Genomic DNA, 21006 nt, shown 5'->3' on the forward strand with positions numbered 1-21006 from the left:
TCAACACAAAGTCCACATACTTATGAAGCTCTATTGAAAGTTTGGGTAAGAAGACTATATTCTAGATGCTGGTTTCTTTAGTTCATTTCTCATATTGTGTTTTAATCACTTCCTCTACACACGCTCACTCAAACTTCCCTGTAGTCATCAGCCTTTCTCATCACCTGCTCACATATTTCCAATAGCTCTGCTTCACACCCTCATTGTTGCTGCTGTCTTTTTTTTAAGTATGGCGTTCTGGTCCCCCTGTTCATTTATGCCATTGCTACATGCCACCCTTCTCCTCCACTTCCACATCAACTCCCAGTCTTCACAACTTTATCAGCTTCATCATCGTATCATCCTCAGTTACATCCCCATCCCCATCCCCATCACCAACACCTCAACCACCCACCAGAGTCTCATCTCCATGGGGGGGTTGATATTACTGCTGTCCAGGGCAGACATCCTTCAGTCACCACCTCTAGTATACAGTTTAAGCACCAAAGACCTCATCACAATTCTTTATCAGTACATCATCTATGTAAAAAAAACAACATTTTTTTGCTTTATTTATTTCTCCTCTACTACTCCTCTCCTGATGGAAATAGGCTACGTTCCCTGAACAAGTCGCACACTAAAAAGAGCCCTGACTAGCCCTGACATGATTGTGTATGTTTTCTACAGCCGTAATTTGAGTTACATAGTTAATCAGAATATTTACAGATATATCTGTGAGTCCCACTTGTGAAGCCCTCTGCTTTGCTGTTATTTTTAAACATCTGCTCCGCCACCGGATCCCATGAGATCAAACAAGTTCAGGTGAGATGGTATGTTGGGCCTTGTGACGCGCTCGTTAATATCCAGATATAAGCGATGACCTTTTTTCCCTACCCTAATATTTTTAATGCGTGCATGCTTGTTAATAGAGACAGGAACATGTGTGAAGTCTATCCTAATGGGCGTGATGCAACACAATTTATTTTTAAAACAGCTAGGGGCATGATTTAAGACAAAGGACTATAATCTGTTTGATTGGGGACTCCATCCAATCATTGTCAAGACATTAGGGCTCAACCACAATGTAAGCCTTGAGCTGCTGCTAAAGAGAAGGCAGCAGGATTTGTTGTCTTGGCATTACAAATGTCAGAGCATAATGTCACAGAAATCCATTCAATAGTTTTTGAAAATGATTTTCTTTACCTACCGAAAAAAAAACACGATCACACTCTTGTAACGCTGACGCTGAATGGACATTATTTTGGATCAAGAGTATACATTTTAGCCGGAGCAACCATCAGCACATTTTTCCTTCAGCTGAAAGTCAGACTCACTTAAAAATTAAAAATGGAGCGACAAACTTTGTTGCTCCACAGTAGTAGCTAGATTTAATGAGTGCAGTGAACTTGCTGAGGGCGAATTTAAGAGGAATCTGACATTTGCTGGGTCAGACATTTCTGTAACAAGCAAAACTCATTTGGATGTTGGAGCATAAATCTGCTCTGGCTCTGCTGGGGGAAATCTGTGATCAGTGTCTGTGTTTTTCTGGTGTAATGATATCAAAAATTGGCCAGAGTGGCTATGAGAGTGGCTAGTATGAAAGAGGAAAGAGGAAACTTGGCTTTTCGTTCCTCTTTTTGGGCTAAAGTGGCCCTCATATGCATATGAATGCTTCATTGCCTTAAAGTGTGTGCACGTGTGTGTCTGCTGAAGATGCACTTAAACTGTGTCATCTGCTGAAATCATCAGAGCAAAAAAGAAACTGCAGCGACCATTACCAACCACAAACTTTGTGCTTGAAAAGAAAGCAACATTCCATCCAGTTCCTACTTAAAATCACCATCGAATGTTTGCCTGAATCACCTCCTCTGCTTGGTATATCCCTCGTTAAATAAGAACACAAGAGCTTGGAAGAGGTTTGGCTGAAAAACAAAAGAGGAACACAGACTCTTCGTCATTTTCTCTGCGCCTCAGGGCTTTGAGTTTATGGAGTTCTGAGTTCCTTCTTTGTAAATAAACCCCAAACAGCCGCTGCTCTGCTTTTTCTTTATTAGAGGGAATGTCTGTGTGTTTAATGAACGTGAATCTGTGCTCGTGCACAAACTTCTTTTGTGGGTCTAATTAGTGTTTTAGTTGACGTATGCGTCTATGAGCGTGTTTGTGTGCAAGCCTTTTTTTTGTGTGTGTGTGTGTGTGTGTGTGTAATTTCCTTTTAACATAATGCATTTATGTTCAAAGACAGGGCTAAAAATATTTCAGTCATCTCTTATGTTTAACAAAAGGAGAAACATCAACATAGCAGCTATTACATTTGTCAGTGAACTTCTATATTTACCATCTATGTTCATTTGATTTGTCTGAAAATGTCAAAATGACACAACATTTCTGCACAACAGGGAGCACTCAGAGTGAAGAACAATGTGTGTGTTTGCCCCTCATTTTACAGTGTTACACCTCAGATACAGCTGTGAGGAAGAGGACAAGGCTCCATTTAATTGAGACAGAGAGTCTGAAGGAGCTCGGGGGGGGGGGGAGGAAGCAGCCACAGGGTCTTTACACATTGTCACATGTCCTCTCTGTACCATGTGCTACAATCGTCTTCGTCTCCTTAAGCGTCACTTGTGACATGACGAGCGCTGGGAGCAGCCTGTCTGCCGCCTCATCCAAATACGATGCATAAATGGTATCAGACAGCGTTATCAATGATGAATCCAGTTTTTAATTATACATGGCAAGCTGTGAGGAGGCAAACAAAAGCTTCACTAGTCATTAATTAGGTCAGCTTTGTTTTTAGCAGCAAGGTGTCACATACAGTGCATGTTAGATAATGTGAGAGTAGAAAAGTGGTGCAGGGTCAAGATTATTTACTGAAGTTAAAATGTGCGATACACCTCTTCATTAAAAGATACTTAAAAAATACTTTTGTGCATTTCATTGTGCATAATCACGATGACTTTTATAACATTGCTACTCTTACTTATGCCTTAACACAATAGCTTCAAATACAGCCGTTGGATTGGATGGAACAATAACACACTTTGTTTTTCAAATACTCTACTGTTAAAACAAGCCCCTGTTTGCCACTGACCAAAGTGCCCTGCATGCAGTCCAAAACCCAAATATAGTAAAGGGATAGCTCAATCGTCTTTAATAGTGTTGCATGAAGGGCTTATCAATGCACATTGTAATAATAACAACCGATGTTTGGAATCGCCCAATGGAAGCTGAGATCGGAGATGTTGATAAAGCAATGAGTGTCTAATATTAAAAATATCAAAATGAAATCATACGTTGTAAAAATGTACCATTGCTGACTTTCGAGATGGATGATTTGAGGTGATGAGACCCCCTAGGGTTGGACATCAGCGACACTGTGACGCTCTGTCTGCTGGAAACAAGCTGATCTGTGTTTTCATGAGGCCACGAGGAGCGACTGGTTAATAAAACCACCAGGAGAGTCTGCAACACTACGAGTCCCCTGAGGACACACTGACTCCTCTTACACATATATACATGCAGACATGAGCATACAGGGAACACACACACATACACACACACACACGCACACACATGCACACACACACACACACACACACGCACACACACACACACACACACACACACGCACACACATGCACTAATGGTCGTGCACTTGCAAATTTATAAGGTCACACAACCCGGGGGAATGTAGGCAAGCAAATGGGTAAAGCGCTCTTTCCCTCTCTCTCTTTTATACACAGAAATGCAAACAGAACAGCAAGCAGCCTGGAGCACCTCAGGCCAGGTGAGGTCTAAATATTTCTATTTGTGTTCACAGAGGGATTAAAATAAAACCTGGCTTCAAGTGATGTATAGAGAAAAGGAAACCTGTGAGGGATTTTATTTGAAAATCTACATGTTTGACTTCTCTGAGGCTCCCTCCAGCTCCTGAGACACAAAAATGCCTTTGAGCTGTTTTCATCCCATAATACAAGTGCTTCATGGTCACCTGATCTAGCTATTTTTAGCACTGTAAGAGTCTTAGTGAAGCACATGTTTCTCCTTAAAGTCAGTACTTCTAATTTATATATTATCAGAAATAGGATGTTTGCTTTTGAAAAGGACGAGTCTTCGGCCTGACTAGCAGCTCTGTGAGGCCACCCACAATGGTGCATTGGCTAAATGCTAAAATCAGCATGCTAACAGTCTCAGAACAGATCCAAATGTAACCTGGATTGTATTAGAGTATTAAATCAATCTGCAAGAGACACATTTCTATCCATTGATATGCGATTATTAGGAGTTAGTTGAGGAAAACTGTAATTTTTTTTAATTCTTTGCAAAGTTTATCTAAATTACATACATTTCAAATATGTACATCAATGTTTCAAGGAAAGCAAAGTATGAAAAATTAATGTTTAAAGCAGATTTTTGGCTTTACCATCATGATGTTAATCTGAAAAAAACCCACTACCACACAATTTCATTTCAAACCTTTTTTTTACTGTAAGCATTAAAAGTCATTGAGGTCTCCCTCATTTACACTGATGTCGAGATACAATTCAACAAACAAAAAAATAAAAAAAAATGAAACAACAATGACAGGTCAGGATGATTCTCAGTAGAAACAATCACACACTGTGGGAAAGTGGTTTGAGATCATTGTCTTAATTATGTTAACAATGTTTAGTATCTTCTTGGTTTAGCATATTTTGTATGCTAACATCAGTTCATTGGCTCTAAAGAATAAGCATTACTAAGGCTAATGGTTATGTTGCTAATATAACGGAATTTCCTCACCCACTAAAATACTTCAAATGTTGACCCGATGATTTCTCAAGTTTAATTCAAAAGTTCATTTGGCTGTGAAAGCTACAGTATAACGTTTTCCTGTTCTGATTTTCTTTGCCTACTCGTGACACTGAGCTGTGAGTTTGCTGTCATCGGGCTCTTTGCTGGTGGCAGCTACGCACACAGCATTTTATGTTTTATATATTTAATTAAGTTCAGCTACAAGCAGGAACACAAATTTCCTGACTCTATATTTTGTGCAAATAGGGCAACATGAGCCTACAGGTTGGACACATTTATGCCAACTGGCAGTAACTGAGGGAGTGTATGAATTAGTAATGACCTCTCATAGGGAATACTACTGTGCTGCCTTTGAGCAAGTCACACAATAAAAGCTCTGTGGTGTTACTGGGCAGATCCCTTTGGTTAATGTTTGTATCTGATTTTAATTCATCCTGAAATGTCATTTGACTTCTATGTCACTGGGATATTTTAATATATTTGGCAAATGAAGCTACTTCATCCCCTGATTCATTTTTTTGTAAAGCACCATATATTAATCATGACATTTGTTTGGGACTGACAATGTGTCGATTAAGTTTGTCACACCGATAAGTATATGCTTTTCATTGTCTGTATTTTAGGGGTCACAAATAAAAAATCCAATCACAGAGCAATGGGCTCTACTTGAGCATGAAGTGTGCCGATCAGTATCATCAAGTCTAAAACATAAAACAATGCTAATACATTGGAATAAGAAATAATACCAACATTTATGGTTTTCATGATGTAGCTTAATGACTGATGTGGTAAACATACAATATTTCCTCTACTGCCAACATGAGGTTAAAACTTTACTGACTAATTTTGAGGGAAGTTTCTGTCTTTCTTTTTTTTTTTCACAGATATGTTTTGGGCCTTTTTGCCTTTATCAGATAGCACAACTGAAGAGAGACAGGGATGACATGCAGCAAAGGGTTGAGGCTGAACTCGGACCCATGGCCACTGCGATGAGGACTATAGCATCTGTACATGGAGCGCGCAACATAACCTCTAGACTATCCGGCGACCCTTGAGGGACATTTCTTGACTATGACTGCATTGTTTACAATTTAACTGGGAACAAACATAAATGCCCCCCTAAGGGTCAACTTTAACAGCACTGGTAGTCCCTGAAAGAAAATCTTTTCATGTTTATTATGATGTTTAGTCATCATGGATCGTCACTGTAGTCAACTGAAGGAACAAATTCCTCAGGGCACGATATACTAACTGGGAAAGCTGAGTTCTATAGCTCATGGAGATGTGAAGTTGTGCCTATATGTTTTTCAGTATGCACTGAACACAAGCAGCTGCTACTTTGACACTTGGCAGCTGTTCTTCTACCATAGACTGAGCTTTTAATAAAGTCAGCTTAATCTTGAAGTCTGCCAAATTAAGGTAACATGTGTCCTTGTCTATAACAATGTTTTTGCTCCAATATTTTGTAATGCCATTATTGCTGTTCCTGGTTTAGAGTTATAGTTTGCAACAGAAGCCATGGCAGAAAGTGCTAAAGCGCTAAGAGCTGATAAAGACTGAAGTTCTATCTGCCCAGCAAATAGGTCAAAAGACAATGCTGGTAAATATTTTACAGCTTCCCCAAACTGTGCCTCACAGAAACAGAAAACATCTGATAGAACGATAGAGATAAGGTTAAACATGAACACTTACACTTCTACACTTCTATTTCTGACCCAAACCTTGCAGAAGGCACATCACGGAGTCTCATGAGCCTCGGCTGTACTTTATTATTATTTTGAACTATGACGTTAGCATTTAGCACAAAACCTCTGAAGCAAATGCTTTACTGCCTTGCAGAGCTAGCAGCATGCCGGTAGATTCTTGAGTCTCTTTTCATTTTTACTGCGCTGCAGATCAATGTGCATTTAAAGAGTGCACCTAAATAGTTTGAGGCGACATTAGCTAGATTAAAAATGAAGTGTATTTGTTGTGATGTCTTTACCTTGAACAACAGTTTGTCTTGTGACTTTTGCACTTTGTCAAAAACATTATGAGCTACATTGGAGCCACAATACTAATGTAAAAAAAGATGTAGTCTTCACAGACTTTAAATTATTTTTGGAAAATCCTATCACTGTCTCCGATTGTTGAAAATTACTGCAGTGACAGAAATTAACATTCAAGGACCTAAGTAGGAGAATCTCCCTTTTGGGGACCAACCGCATAATTTCAGCTGTGATGACACAGAAAGGAAGCCATGACACAGATAAAAAATACAGTACAAGCAGAGATTGTAGCCTAATGGGTTAGTGTTCCAGTAGTGTGTCTTTCTGCATCAGGAGATGATGTGATGTAAGGCTACACAACAGCGGCTTTCAGCAGTGTAACCGTGCCCTGGTCTGCCTTCATATCTGTCATGCGTCGACAGAGACTCCTTGCATATTCATGCGCTGAGGGAAAAGGATTTTGTTGCTCTGAGGAACTAGTAAAAGTCAGCCATTAAATGTTTAATAGCATCTGCTGTGCTGAACTTTCAGGATGAAGGATGAAGAGATGAAGGTACTGACGAGGGAAAAGATTTTATAAAGCTGAAAGGAGACATGGTGAAGGAGTCGCAAGACGAAGACCCAAATGTCCCTGTTTGAACCATCATAATTATATGCACAATATACAAAGACAAATGAAGCTGCACATGAATGAATCTAAATGTTGAAGGATGTACTGTACTTTGGAGGTTAGTCTGAGAAATGACAAACTGTTGAAGTTGTCTGAAATTTAAATCTTCTCTGTCCATGGACCATTTCCTCTGATGTTAGGCTAAGGTTAGGGAGATAAATGCTGAAGTGTTTTTGTGGGTTCCTCCAGGTCGTTACTTATATGAATTCATGAACTAATTCCCCCCCATTTCAATTTGCCGTTAACTAAAATGACCATAACGTCGAACATATACGGCGGGAAAAGTCTCCACATTTCAAGTTCTAGTCGATTCCAATCAAAGGACAAAATGCAACCTTGTTTCTGTTGTGTGTTATTCCATCCATCGACATTCAAATATGACATGCAAAATCTTTTGCATCCAAGCAAATGAACAAAATATCTTTTTCCTGTATATTGTCATCGCTGTATGAACTTTTTTGTTTACTTCAGAAAAGGTTAGTGGCCGGTATGTAACTGGGTAAAACAATATTTTCACCACAACTTTGCTGCCAACAGCACAAAGTCCATCCATACAGAGGGTCACCAGAGTGTACAGTGATATTTATAGGGGTCTTCGTGCAGCTGTATCCCTCTCTCACTTTATTCTCAGCCTCACCACACTGGGTTTGTCCTGGATCATCATCAGAGTGCCCTCTAATCGCCAAGCCGCAACAGCTGCTCTTGGCTTTGGGCGGGGCCATGCTGTACCGAACCGCTCCATGGGGGTTAAAGTAGAAACCCACATCTCTAATTTGGAATATATCAGGGGTTCATAATCACAGGCCTGAGAGAGGTTGAGGTAAACTGTGGGCCATTCATTACCTAACTCTGGGCAAACATGAACAACACACACAGAAAAACCCACAAACATGAACACAAACTCTATGTGCATGTGCAAATGTGCATGCATTGTGCTAACATTTGTGGACAATGGTACATGCAACCTGTATTGTCCATTTTAAAAATGTTGATTTAGCCTCATTGATGCAATTAGTGTTCATGTACTTAAGAAAAGACTAACATTTTATAAGAACATAAAACGACACAAAAACTCTTGCCTTCCCTCCTCATCAGGCCTCTCCACTACTGCGGTTCCTCCTCAGGGGCAGCAGTGAACGTCTCCTCTCATCCCATTACTGTCCTCGGGCTGCTCCTCTCCTCATTTTCAGACTTACATAAAGGGCAGGAAACCCCCCCCCCCCACCCCCCCTTCTCCACTCCTCTCCTCATAACCTTTACTTCTGCTCGCACTCGTTACAAAATCTACAGCAAACTGGTAGAGATGTTCTAAAAAACTGGGGTGTCAAAAAAGAAACACAAAAAAATGGAGTGTTTAATTTTGAGCTAGCGTTTTTTTCTGAAGTTTGTGACTTCATTGCAACAGATTTCTCACCTTCTGAACTGATGTAACGCAAAGGTTCTGTCAGCAATACTTTCATTCTCAGACCATGTGCACATTTGCAATCATCACATTTTCTGTTTGTTCTGAGTGCAATGAAGGTTTACGTTACCCTAGGTTCAATCAGGGTGGAGAGAAAAGACAGATTATATTTTGACATAGTTTAACAGCATCACCCGAACAGCTCCAGGTTTCATTATGCCAGAAAATACTTAACCAGCTGGTTAGTACAAGAAAAATCACCTAAAAAGAAATGCAAGGAAATAAAGAAGTGAATGTGTTTCCATTATTGGCAGGCTTATTCCTTATTAGTGCTGTTCTCTTGACAGGCAACATGAGCAGCATCATTATTGAATGTCACTAATGTGTTTTCATCCTCATTTACAGACAAAGGCGTCTGCTTCAGTGTGAATACTTCTTGAGAATAAAAAAGGACATTTTTATCAAACTCTGCAGCTCCCACTAAGCTGTTCTAATTTTATACATCATCCTAATACTTGGATGGAATAGAGCCAGAACTTCTCACAGCAAAACTTGCCCTTCTTACTTTAAGCTTAATTTTTCTTCTCTTCTACTTAAGTGTGGAGGAAAAATGTGGGGAGAGTAAGCATCGGCTGCTTGTGACATTTCATCAGTGAGCATCAAACTGCAGTAAGGATGCTCTGTATGTTGTTTTGACTCAAGGCGACAGAGTTGCGGAGCACAATGGTCTGTCACCGTGATGAAGAGTGGGGGAGATAGTGAAGGAAAAGAGAAATGAGAAACAGAGGGGATGGGCTGTATCTGTAGAAGGAAACTAAGGGGGTGGATGATTTGATAGATGGGGGCAAGGGTGGGTGATGACAGAAAGATGTATTGACGTGGGTCAGCTGTGAGGTTTAGGAGTAGGATAAGGTAACTAAAAAAGCTTCAGAAGAGTGGAATATTTGTTTTTGTTTTTTTAATTCGGCAACTTGTTAATTATTAAAACGGATGAGACCTTAAAAATATGATTCAAGCTTTCACCTTTATGAATAATAAACTTCACATTTTGCCCTGAACTATAGAGGGCAGAGGGGATCAACCACTCGAAGGCAGAAAACCAACAATTCAGCGACTGTTAAAGATAAAAACAAGACCATTTTTTAAACACATTTTGAAGCAACTAGAAAAGACTTGGTCCAGAAAAACAAGTTAACTAAGCTAAAATACTCTAAATATGTTGCCTTTCAACCTGAAATCACAGAGGAGTTGTTTCTGAGGCTCCTCTCACTCCCGTCTTCCTGTTCTTTCCTCCTCCTCTTCTTTTCTGAGGAGATTCAGTGATGCAGAAATATTGTTCCAGCATGCACGATGAGGAACACTTTGGGTTTTGTGGGCCATGTATCCTTGGGAGAAGGATGTGGTTGTGGTACTATTCAGGATTGAGGCCATGATGATTGAGTCCTTCCCTTGAGGTCGCGTAGAGGATGGAAGTCAAACATTGCAAAGCCTTGAAAATGAGTCTGCTGTTGATCACAAGTGATTGTCAGATGCATCATCAGTAAATAAAAATGCATTTAGCATTTATAGTTGGCTCAGACTTTGTGTGACAATCAAGCTGCAACTTAAGTTTATCTGTTCATATGTTTTTCTTAAAAAGTGGTAAGTCTTAAAATACCAGATAATCTTATTTAAAAAGCCATACACTATTTCTTGATGTAACATGCAGTGTGTATGTCTATCATTTTGAAATCTTCTGATGAACAATCCATGAAATTAACAACAACCTAAAAACTTAGAAATGGGGAAAACTCACAAAACTCACATTTGCTAAGTCCTTAAAGGAGCAATATGATAGATATCTACTGAATTAGGGTCATAAAATGACCTTAATGACCAGACATAAAGGAAACATGCTATGTTGAAGTGCTGGCTCCTCTGACAACAATGCAGCAGCCAGTATGTCCTGAATAGTCAGTATTTGTCTGTTTTCCAGATAAGAGTCTTATGTTTTTACAGCAAACTAACAGGAGTTGCAGCGATGGAAGTGAGCAAGTGAAATGGTTCAGATATATATATTCTACCCAACCTAAAAAGCCTCAGTATTTTTCGAATAATCTCCAGGACCAGAAAAAACTAGAATAAATATTGGAGATGCATTTGAAAAATGAAAAAGACTGTGCTGCTCCACTCACATATGACTTCCTCTACCTGCTTAGACATAAATCAAGCGCACCCTTTAATCTGTGGGCGGGCGGTTCAAACTGTTCATGTTGCCTGTTGTGCTGCTAGTCTGCTAACTGCTGAGTTACACCTGAAACACCTGATGCTAATGAAGCGCCACAACAGTAAGCTAACACGTTAAAAATGTAGCTTTTGGGTAATGTTGTGCAGCAATATGTGTGCTTCTTGCTGCTGTCTTTAAGCCCGCTGTTTGTGTATTAAATGTACCTTTTTAAACCTGGAAGTGGAGTTTAGCTGTCAGCAGTGGATGACCCCTTGTTTCACATCTCAAAGGTAAGAGCTAGCTGCTGTGTTTTGTTAAGTTTGTGATATGACCATCAAACGTTTTGTATGGAAGCTAATGTGCTGATTCTGCTGGCTGATAATTTCTGCTCTTCTGGTGCTTTTATGTTGGCGTGTGGGTTTGGCTTCCAATGGTGGACAGCTTCTTTGCACTGATTGAGTTTTCTTTCCTCATGTTTAAAGGTCCCATATTATGCTTTTTCTGGTTTTATATGCCCTTTAGTGTGTTTTCCAAGTGTCCTGTGCATGTTTAGGCACATCTATGTGCAAAAATTCAAAGTCTGCAGAAATGCAGCTTCTCCTACCTCCTCCTGTTAGCTGTAGCATTAGCTGCATGTAACGCTCGGTTCTAGCCCCCCTCAATAAAAAATTGTCAGTGCGGCGTCATTGTCAGTGTGAGATCACTGATCTAAGCCCATTGGCTCGTTGTGGCAAGCCCAGCAGCTCATGTTGAAATTTCCGAGACGCGTGCTGAGCAACTGACCAATAACGACAGAGCGGATCGGCAGACCAATCAGAGCAGACTTGGCCCACGTGGGGTCTAACAGTGTGGGCTCAGCAGAGTGTAGCTGACGGACTCAGAGCGTAGAGGGAGCAAGGAGGAGCAGTACATGAAAACAGACACTTTTTTCAGACTTTAGCTATTGTGAACGTACAAAAGTAGGTACATAGATTAAATATACGAACCCCAATAAGGGCATAATATGGGCTCTTTAAGGTAAATGTAGCTCTGTTGCGTTCATGTTGTTTATTTTCCAACAGAGGAAAAGGGAATAGGCTACATGTAAGAGTTATGAGATGTTGGCTTTTATTAGATAGGACCGCTGAAGAGAGACAGGAAATGTTGGGAGGAGAGAGGTGGGCAAAGGGCCGGGGTTGGAATTGAACCCACAGCTACTGCCATGAGGACTATATCCTCCATACATGGGATGCGTGGCATAACTGCTACGCTATCTGGTACTCTGTATAGTATATAGGTTAGGTAAGAAAAGTAGCAATACTAAAATGCCCCGTTATTTAAACATATGTGTGTGTATGTGTTTTAGAAAAAATGTCTAGCAAGTATCAAAGTACATATATGAGGCTTATTGTTCAGTAACATGGTTGTCAGTTCTTTAAGATATTTTTATAACTGTCACTGCTGCTTGAATTTGACTGCTGAAGATGGTCAGGTTGTACTTATTGTAACTACTTCATACAATGTCGGGTGGTTCATTCAGCCGCAATGCATCACATAACCTGGCTCCGGGGCCGTGACAAATATGAGGGAGAACACAACTTAACTTGGGATAACAATGATTTATTAGAACAACTCACCAACAACAACTATAGCACAAACAAACAGGGAATGAATGTGGATGTGTGTGTGGCAAGAGAGAGGGAGCTCCACCCTGGGGTCGGGCTTTTGATGCCCTTAGAGCTACCGGCCCAGGTGCTCCAGATTGGACCTGTCCCAGTACACTAGGAATCAGACACAGAATCAATTAGCCAACTCATAAACTAGGGCAGTGACCGTCACACAGTAAAATCCTCATATGTTCGTAGTGTTGCTGTTGAAAAAGCACATTCAGGAGCCAGCAGACACACGTTACCTTTGCTTTAAGAAATTCTAAAAGACATTACTAACAATTAGATCGCTGTTAATACTGCTGCTGCTTTTCTTAAAGACCCTGATCAACAGTAAAATTCATGGATCTGTCACAAAACGTTCACATTTCAGGCTTAGATTTTTGCATCCAATAAGGTCAACACAAATGATGCAAAGATTAGAGGAGACACAAGACTCCTTCCCTGTTCACACACATTCAAATGTTACACTGACAGCACTGAATGTTTCACTTAAATAAATACTGATGTATACAGATCATTCATTCTCACCCTGAGCCATCATGCAGCGCCATGGGTTTGCCGTGTCTGTCCATTCGCCCGTAGGTTGATACCGTTTCATCAATGTGATATCTTTGGGAACACTTGGATGGAATTTCTTCATATTTGCTTACATTGGTAAGAGTTAAAGGTCATGGTTACTGTGACTTTTAACAGTGACATTTCAGGTCATAACTCAAGATTTCACACAATTACAATGACACAATATCTTGCAAATGTCTTATAGAATAAAATAATGAGATTTTTACCTAAAGGGTCAACTCCACTTCTCCATCATAATGTGAAAAGATGGCCAGGGAAGTGTTTTTCCAGCAGTCCTTTTCTTTGGAAACAGAGTGACCTGACTAAATTCAAGTTTCATGTTTTATTGTTTGGCAAATAGCAGCCCATCGGCATAAGTTGTTCCTCCAACTAAGGCCTCTAATGGATTATTTGTTCAAAGTTTGCACCTGAGGAAGAGTGCGGTCGGACTCAAATGTTGTGTTCTTTGATGCATTTAGCAAATAAAAAAGTATGTTTTGGGGAGACATAGTGTTGCGAGTCTTTGTGCATCAAATTTAGTGCTTTTATTTATTTTTTACAACTCGGCACCTGAAAAAGTGATGTGTGTGTGTTTGCAGATTCTTCTGGCATTTAGCAGCCCATCAGCCAAAATTGTTTCTCCAAATAAAGAACAAGGCCTCTGGTGGATTATTTGTTTCAAATTTGTTTTAAAACTCTTTTAAGAAATTGGAATAAATTGTCTACAGATAATGTAAATGCAATGATCGTAAAACTGTAAGTAATAATCAATTATTTAAATGTTTCTCTTGAACACAAACAAGTAGCAGTTTATTAAACAAGGTGTGCTGATAAGGAACAGGTAAATATTTACAGATAATCGATCAAATGAATTTTACCCTTAGCTTGCAGCTTAATAGTGAACATTTGTGTGAGTAGTTCCACACTTGGAAACAGCGCTGATTCTTCCTCTCCAGCATTTAAATTCAGCCAGGAGATGCATTAACTTGAAGAGCACTCACCCACAATATACATTCCTGTCTTTAAAAAATCTCCTCTGGCATTAGGACAGACGCGGAGGAAAACGTGGGGAGACAGAATGGACGCTCTGGTTAGTTTGGTTTGGAGACGATGTTTCAAATGTCAGATAGCAGCGATCAACTCGGGGCCAAATAGTTGAGGAAAAACAGATTTCATGTTGTTGAAAGAAACTACTTTTTTTAAAACTTCTGACACACAAGATGTATGTAAATAATGAGTTTTGTTGAGTAACAGGCAGCTGCGTTAAGTAAATGTCTGTGGGTGTGAGTCAGGACTGGAGATTTGTGTTTAATCTGGATTAATGATGACGAAGAGCTCCCATTGGCCTACAGTTTATGATTTAATGAAAGCAGGGAAGAGGCAGACCCCCTGTGGCAATGTGTGTGTGTCTGATGTGGAGGAATGACAGAACTAGAGGGATAAATTAATAGAGCAAAGGATGGAGGGAATGGGAATGTGTGTATGTGTGTGTGTGCGCATGAATGTGTGTGTGCGTGTGTATGTGTGTGGTGTATAGCCAGCCACTTCATGAGAGCGACACCCTACAGCGATAAGACCGGCTCAGTACAAGGCTCAATTATTTACTGTTTGAAGGCTTTGGCAGAATTGAAGAGGATTGGACGGGCTTCATGAAAATTGATGCTTTTGTTGTGAAGGGGGAGGTGAAGTTTAAACGATGGCTGCTGAGCCATTAGCAGGGGTCACCTCTGATCTAAGTGCATGTTGGTCATGTTGGTGTCGGCGGCAACGGCCAGGAGGAGGAAACCAGCTCCTGTTTAATGATGACGAACGATCTGACGCTCCCGAAGAGAGAAGGGGTAAAATGGCTGCATGCTGTGGCTCTGCAGGCGCTCGGATCTGGAGCCGCAGAGATGAGATGATCTCCTAAATTATCGCTGGATGGGAACAGCTCTTAATGATATGTTGTGATGTTGTCAGTGTGGGAAGCAGCAGGCTTTCACGCTGCCTGTGGTGACAGAAAAGAGAATAAACAGACACAAATTAGTCGCTGTATTTTCTCTCATTGTTTCCACATCTATTGTGAATGTGAGATGATGGTTTTCTTTATTTATAGGGCTGCAAATAAGGATTGTGTCCATTATTGGCCATCATGATTTTGATTCAAATCAATTGAACTATCCCAACAACTGGCAAAAATCCAAATATGTTTAATCCAATATTACAGAAGACATATCAAATCTATGAATTTAAAATGTTGCCAATGATTTTATTTGTTTCGTTTTAGTTTGGTAAGGTACTTGGTCATGCGTTGCAAACACTATCTCCATCATATGAACACGCTCATGGAGACATTGGGTTGACTTGCTCAGTTGATAACCAGCATCATGTGACTGCTTTACATAATTGCTTTAGTCAGGGTTAGTGAAGACAAAGAACCAAAACGTACATTGGATAAGTTGAACTTGTTTTAGGACTGGTTGGGGATTGGAGTGTGGATCAGAATACAGCAGGAGAAACAGCTGATCAGCCTTTTAATTTTTGTTACAGCAGAATTTATTTTGCTCACAAGGACAGTCAGTCTCTCAACCAGAAGGTTGGGGGTTCGATCCCCAGTGCCAGCAGCAACATGTCCGATATGTGCTTGGGCAAGACACTTAACCTCAAATTGCTCCTACTGCTTCGGCGGGCTGTATCAATTCAGTTCAATTCAATTCAATTTTATTTGTATAGCACATTTCATACAAAGGTAAACTCAATGTGTATGAGTGGGATCAGTTACTTCTGATGGTCACTACATAGTATCCTCGGCCATCAGTGTGTGAATGGGTGTGAATGTGTAGGTGTGAACTGCGGTGTAAAAGCGCTTTGAATAGTCAGAAGACAAGAGAAGCGTTTCTATTTGCTATCAGTATGAGTCCAGAATAAATCCAAAAACCACTAAACTTGCACCATTACTCTAAAGGTAGATGATGGCTATACCAGAGCTTCATTCATTGCAATAAATGTTCTGTGACGTGTTTAATGTGACCTCTCATATTGTTATAACAATGAAATGATGATTAACTGTCATGTCCGCTGATTGCTTGTTTTGACCGACCAGTCGTCCAAACGCAAAGTGATAACTGAACAATGATATAAAACAGAGACGTGCAGGAAAAAAAGCCCCCCATTGGACAGGATGTGATCAGTAATTGTCATTATTTCTTAATTTATTACTCAAACGATGAGCACATCTGTCAGATTTCTGTCAATTAATTCACCGTTAACAGACTTGGGGGGGGGGGGATCGACTTACTGCTTCATCTCTGGAGTAAATCCTGACTACAGACTCAGCAGCATGATCAAACCATCTCTATGTCTGATTCCACCCCCCATGAAGACCACACCACAGGAGTCAGAGAGCAGACGGCACCCTGAAACAACAGCACCCACAGCACTTCTGCTTGTCTGTGGTGGAGCTGCAGCAACGTCAGACTACATTTGTACAAATACACGTCGCATTCCTCAGATTCACAAAAGACCGGCAGGCAGAGTGAAGATCAAAGCGTGGAAACATTCTTGTGTGTCGGGTTCACCTGCCAAAGGACCTTGTGGCATCAATCACATCTTCAGAGGAGGGTGGTCTGCAGGGAGCTTCACGTTGCAGGCGGAACAAGAAGTTTCTGCTGTGTTCTGTCAGGTTGGAACATTCAGCGCTGAGGGGATTCTTCTGCAAACTTCTGTTCTGTGTTCAGAAACTTTTCCTGCTTCTGTGCGTTTTTCATCACATCAACATCATGTGCCTTTTTCTTTCACTAACGGCAGCCTGGCAAGACATTCTGTAGATCTACTATAGTACCGATCTACTAGAGAGATAATTAACATTTTGTACACTTGACAAAGGTTCAGAGGGAACGAAACGCTGTGATTTTTTTCTAATAAATTGTTGATGCAGAGTAAGAGTATTGTGCAGGATGATTGTCAATGTGATAGTTTGATGTCCTGTGAACCTACTTCATGAGATAGTTGGATGTGTGAATACCTCCTTTTAATACATTATCAAAAAAAAGAAAAACTTTGTTTGTAATTTATTAAAACTAACAAGTTGGTAAAATCTCTTTTTGATTGCTTTCAATATCCAATAAACGTTCTTAAGACTGCTGAGTCGTGGGAAAGTGTCGGGGTGTTGTTTTTTTTGTGTGTGTTTAAATGCGATTCTTTTTGTAATATGATAATGTGCAAAATATCTTTGCAGCTTTCATACGTTCTCTGCTAACATGTGGATCGTTGTCTGTTTCTGTGGTTGTTATTTATTGATTCTATGGTGGCCTCCACCTACTGTATATGTGTGCAGCACTGAAGCCCAAGACATTGTCCTAAAGGGACAACAGAGTGTTTCGTATTTCATTGCACCGGATCTGATCTTGTTGTACCCTATTGTATTTTATGATCAAATAATGTCTACTCTTCATTAAAGAACTTTCAGAAATGATTGAATTACTTTTTATTCTGGGGTGCTGGGGTTGGTTTTAGAGATGACATGTAGCATAGTTTTATTTAACCAACATGAACATGTTCTGTTTCACGTCACAAAGAGAAATGTCAAATCAGCACATTTGAATTGCTGGACTTTGAAAATGTGCAATTTTTGAAACCATAATTTAACCTTTCTGAGAAGGGCCTATTCTTTAGGTCTTTAGGAAAAGCAAGCGTTGTCAAAATGAGCAACTGGAGACATGAGAATGAAGTTGGAGTTGAGGGACTACTACATCCATGGATCATTTCAATACATTTTCTTTATATGCAGATATTGGTGTATAAAAGCAGGTCAATGAAGAAAAAGGAAAAAGAAATCAGTGTTGATGCAGCTCTTCAGATGATGTTGACCTATTTAATGTTTCTGTTGGTATTAACGCTTTAAATAGTTTCTAATTGATAATTAAAATGAGGAATTACACATTCACATCATGTTCTTTATAACATGTAATGCTGTACCTTTAGTTTCAAGTCCTCATCAATCTACAAATTCAAACTCTTTACTTTATCTGATGCGTATACTTCACTCCCATAACTTACATTCAAGCTTGAATTTTAACTCTGCATGCAAAAAATAATTATGAGCATATATGCTAATGCAGTAAACATTTTTTGAAGTGTTATTCATGAATCTTTTTGTGTAAAGCCGTGCACATCTCACCTCATACGGCCCCGGTTAATAATGTTTAATGCAACCTCCTTTCATGTCTGCAATTCCACTTTGCATGCATTAGCACAAGTAGAGAGTGTGAGACTTATCTTGTATGATGAGCATTGCACTGTAAAGCGGCCAGATGTTAAATCCCAAATAATGCGCCCTAGATTTAACTCTTGCATTTATCTCTCTGCCAAATCTGTCACCGCTTTGTGGCTTTAAGATGTAGTCTCTCATTTCCAAAAAAGTGGGGGTGTTTATGTGCTACTACATATGACCCACGGTTTTGCTGGCTTTAGCATGTGAGAGAGCGTCTCGTGTTTCTTGTGGGAACTCCTCACAGAAAGCCGCACTGAGCGACGATTCTGGACGTTCAGTTGCTGACGATTATAAAAAGTGAAACGTGAGCGCATTCCTGAGGGCCGGGTTAGAGCTGAGTGGCTCCACAGCTGAGGACTTATTGAAAGACAAGCGTTAGCAGGAAATTAGCCAGCAGTCAGATCCAGAGGGGTCACAGAAACAAGCATGCACATACATCAATGCATTCTCTGCAATCCATATTCTAATGATGATCCAATTTTTTTTACATGGCCATAACATACATCCCATCATTATGTTCAGGCGATATATCACATTTGACTGCCGCTCAGAAACCTGACCTGCTCTTTGTGTGCGTGTGACTCAGCTCTGCAGACTCTCGGACAGTAAAGTTGTGCAACTTTGCTGCACTCATGGATTGCGTGCCCCAGATTTGGGGAGAGAGTAGATCTGTGAGGCTGTGAGAGAGCGACAGCTGACTAACTGGGACTAGGAAGGAGGGGAGTGAGGGAGAGGAGGAAGGGGGGGGGGGGGAGGAAGTGGGGGGAGGTGCTGGTGGTGGTGGGACAGTCAGTGGTCGGCCTGTTGGGATCCCTGGGGAAACTGAGCCAGAAGAGAAGGGACTACAGTTGCAGCTGTTGTTGCTCACACATACACACAGATTATTCTTAGTGCCTCTAAATGAACCCGCTGTCGTTTTTAATCTGGAATGCTCACTGACCCGTTGGCAGAGTGTTATGTAAAGTTTTAATGTGTTCCTGTGAGATGGCGCTTAAACTGAGGGAATATTGATCAGAGCACTTTTGGCAGCAGATTAATGATGCATTACTGTGTGGAAAATATTACACAGAACTCTTTAGCTTTCAAAAGATGCACTTTTACAAAGGAGGCAGGTTGGTGCCTTTCATTTGTGAATTTGGGCTGCAGCTAAAAAAAACATTTTTAACGTGTTTCTTTTAGAGAAATGGTTGTGATTACGTCTTCTGAAATGATATAAAATGAAAGACATGAAAGCACAGACCTCTGGTAAACATCTTCTCATTGCTTGTTTTGTTCAATCATAAAAGTCGTGGTCTGTGTAAAAAATGTAAATTCATTTTATTGATGTTCCAGTCACACCTGTTCCTGCAGACGCTGCATCGTGTAATAAGGAAGTTTCTTGTTTTATTTTTGGCAGGTCCGGCTTATTTCAAGTTCATTTATTTATGTACGTCTGTGACTGAGTATGTCTCGGATGACTTCACACAGAACAGAGGGGCCCTTTTGTCTCTGACTTACAATCACAGGATAAAATGATGTAATGCAATTATGATTTGACATGTTGCACTAACACGTGACATCTTCAGAACATTTGCCAAAACACAGGTTTCATGTTTACAATAATGACAGGCAACACAGATCTGGTGTTTTGCTGCTTTAATTATCTGATGATTTGTAAAAATCACGGCATGATAAGATCAGAGAGGTATTTTTTTTTTTTACAGTGTAGTGCAGGTATGTCTTAGAGAGCCACAGCAGGACTGGCTGCAGAAGGTATTACTTTCTTTTGTCGGTCAGAGCGCTCGGGGACAGAGAGATGAGCTGATTGATGTGGTTGGATGTGTTTCTCATAAAAAGCATCTCAGGGATTGAGTGTCATGAGGAGCCTGTGCTGAACTAAAGGGCTGCAGAGTTCTTGTTTATTTATTGATGACACTGATGTAGTAGTTGTACAGATTTAGAATCAATTTAGTGCACAGTTGACGCACAGGCAGGCAGGGAGTGACGTGTTCATCATGCAGCAGCACTTTACTGTGGTCAGGACGCAGAGCGGAAACAAATCACTTTGAGAGCTTAAGCGGAGGGCATAAGCAGGCTGATATTTTTCTTTCTATCTTTGGAATTTATTTTTTTTATTTTGGATGCTGGATTATAAATGTATAAAGATTACATTTGTTTTAACAGTGCAATGTGTTTCTTATAGGGAATGTAGTAGCAATGTGTATTGATTGTCCTCCTTACCCTGCATCCCTTTTTGATCATGAATATCTTGTTATAATATGGTGCACCAAAAAGCTTTAGAGGAATATTTCACATTTTTGGAAAAGTCACTGTAGCTGAGAGTAAAATGAGATTACTACATCAGCACTTGCTTACACTATCAGGCTGAAAATGCAGAAGTTCAGCACTACACCATGGCACCGTCCAGAAGATGCAGTCATGTGAGAACGCCTGTATCTCAGATTAACATTTTTCTCTTTCAAAATTAAATTACAACAATGTGGTTTTATGACATATATTTTAATGTAAACAG

The sequence above is a fragment of the Labrus mixtus genome, chromosome 7 (genome assembly GCF_963584025.1).
Source record: "Labrus mixtus chromosome 7, fLabMix1.1, whole genome shotgun sequence".
NCBI lineage: Eukaryota > Metazoa > Chordata > Actinopteri > Labriformes > Labridae > Labrus > Labrus mixtus.